General features: G+C 40.0%; 1 pseudogene across 1 annotated transcript; it reads right to left on the bottom strand.

Moving 5' to 3' along the window:
* Nucleotides 1-677: 677 nt before the first annotated feature.
* On the bottom strand, nt 678-848 carry LOC308250331 (cytochrome b-c1 complex subunit 10-like; annotated as a pseudogene). Its single transcript has one exon. The product of its transcript is annotated as a cytochrome b-c1 complex subunit 10-like (transcript).
* Between the last annotated feature and the right edge of the window lie 1,725 nt (nt 849-2,573).

Below are 2,573 nucleotides of genomic sequence, written 5' to 3'. Positions count from 1 at the left end.
TATTACTCCTTTGGGAATGCCATGTCATATATTAAAATTGAAAGTAGGTGTAATCATCATGCTACTGAGAAATCTTAATAGTAAATGGGGTCTTTGTAATGGTACTAGATTTATTATCAAAAGATTGTGACCTAACATAATCGAAGCTGAAGTATTAACAGGATCTGCGGAAGGAGAAGTTGTTCTGATTCCAAGAATTTATTTGTCCCCGACTGACACTGTCCTCCCATTTAAATTAATTCAAAGACAATTTCCCGTGATGCCAGTATTTGCGATGACTATTAATAAATCACAAAGACAAACTCTGGACAGAGTAGGAATATTCCTACCTGAACCCGTTTTCGGACATGGTCAGTTATAGGTTGCTTTCTCTCGAGTTCAAAGAGCGTGTGACGTTAAAGTTAAAGTTGTAAATACTTCATCACAAGGGAAATTAGTCAAGCACTCTCAAAGTGTTTTTACTCTTTTTTTCTTTTTTCTTTTTTTCACGTTTCAGAGCAAGGTTTGATGCATTAACACATCAAAGTTATTTACAGAAACATAGAAAGTCCTAAGTCACACAGTAGATTTCCTCTCGATCAATGCTGAAGGCTGGGGCTGTTCCAGATGTAGCAGGTGCTGAGAAGGAAGCTGTTGGCACCACCAGTCACCAGAGGGGTCTGAGGAGGTCAGTTTAATTAGTCGTCCTTCTTAAACTTGCCATTGATGTAGGGCACCCAGTCCAGAATCAGCTGCCAGTCGGTGGCCCACACTAGCCCCACAGTGCCCATGGCACCCCACATGCCCGCCGTGGGGATCCAGTTCTTGGCTAGTTAGCGGTAGCGCGGGCCCAGGAACTTGCTCAACATTGTGTTGAAGTTCGCAGTTCAGGGTGACCCCAGTTGCTCCAGGCCCGGACACACGACCTCAAAGTGTTTTTACTCTTAATGTGGTATACTGGCAGATATTAGAATAAGTTTAATCAGTTTATCAGTCATTGTTTTTGTCAATTTTGTTTTTATATCATTTTTTTGTTTTTATATCATGTCTTTGTTGTTATATCATGTTGTTATTGTTTATTAATCAATTTATATATTATTTTCATATACATTTTACTAATTTTCTTTCATCTCTGACACTTCTATTATAGAGAAAGGGCGAATAGCAATATTAAAGTATTTCTCCTAATTAATTTCCTTTCAATGTGCACAAATCTGTGCACCAGGCCACTAGTTAGTGTAATAAAAACCGTGTAATAAAAACCATTTAATAAAATTTCAGCAGCCTGTGGGTACATGTGAGATATCACTAACAACAGCATCTCTCCTTTCACTCGCTGAATTCGAATAGTGAAGGAACTCAACAACAACACTCTTCCCCAGACTTTCTAGTTGCATGGTAGCCACCATGTGTGTGATTGTGGACAGTTTCTTCTATGACCCTAACTCTGCCCGCCTTTCACACTACACTGAAAGTCACAGAATACAGCCCCTTGCCAGTCTATGGAAATCCTAATTCATTGCCTAGAATTCTGTGCCTAATGTTCACAAACCTATAAGCCCATCAGATGCCAGAATGGTATCCTGTTCTCTTCAGTGCTCATTTGACCAGATCCTGCAGTGGTCCTCACAAGTGCAGGAGAGAATGCCACAGTTCTGTGTGTTCTCACTTACCAAGTTCACATATGTCATAGCACTGTGGCTAGACACATGTACTTGAGTCAGACCACCTAGGAGGGAATCCTAGTTCTGATACTAACTCTGAACTTGGATAAATTACTGAACCTTCTGAGCCTCAGTTGTCTTATCCATCCATAAAATAGGGATAATGCTATTATCCCAAAGGCTTAATATAAGGAGTGAATGAGAAAGCATGTCTAAAGGAATCAGTATAATCTGGCACTTAAGTAAACATTCAATAAAGATTCATTATTGTTATGTCCTGAGAATGAATCACTGAAGAATTATTTAATGATTGGCTGCCACATCAAGCAGGGAAACCCTAAAAGTAGATTCTCTTCTTGCCAGGCATTATTTTGGGTCACATCACATAATTTATTATTCACAATAACCACCAAGGTAAATACTGTTCTCATGGTTTTAATAGGCACATTTACCCAAAGTACCTGTTTTCTCCATTAAGTCATGAGGCTTCTCATACTTCAGAAGACTTGAGACCTTTTCATTGGTGCCATAGTTACACTGAAATCAACAACACACTCATAGGTTTAATCTGCTGTCCAGAAAGTTACCTGACTCCTTCCTGTTTCAGCTTCTGTCCACAGTTCATAAGGACACAGCCATCTCTACAAGTGCTGGATTATCACCTTTGAAGTTTTATTTATTTTGAAGTCAACAAGGATGTATCTTTTCAAAAGTAACCATATATGACCCTCTGGCACTGATGACCTCCCAGTAGGAGCTCAGTGGTTGGTTCATCTCAAAGACTTTGAACTGTGGCTTTTCCAAGCCTCTCCACAGGGGAAGGCTTTTAATCAATGACTCCTTTCTGAGTCACTGACTTCTTAAACTGGAGCTCAGGGCCCCCTTGTTTGGATGACAGAGGAAAAGGCCTGGGACAAGGTCTGAGCTGCT

The sequence above is a fragment of the Plecotus auritus genome (genome assembly GCF_963455305.1).
Source record: "Plecotus auritus genome assembly, chromosome: 6".
Lineage (NCBI taxonomy): Eukaryota > Metazoa > Chordata > Mammalia > Chiroptera > Vespertilionidae > Plecotus > Plecotus auritus.
The sequence above is the reverse complement of the archived record's forward strand: the minus strand, read 5'-3'. Positions and strand labels throughout refer to the sequence as shown.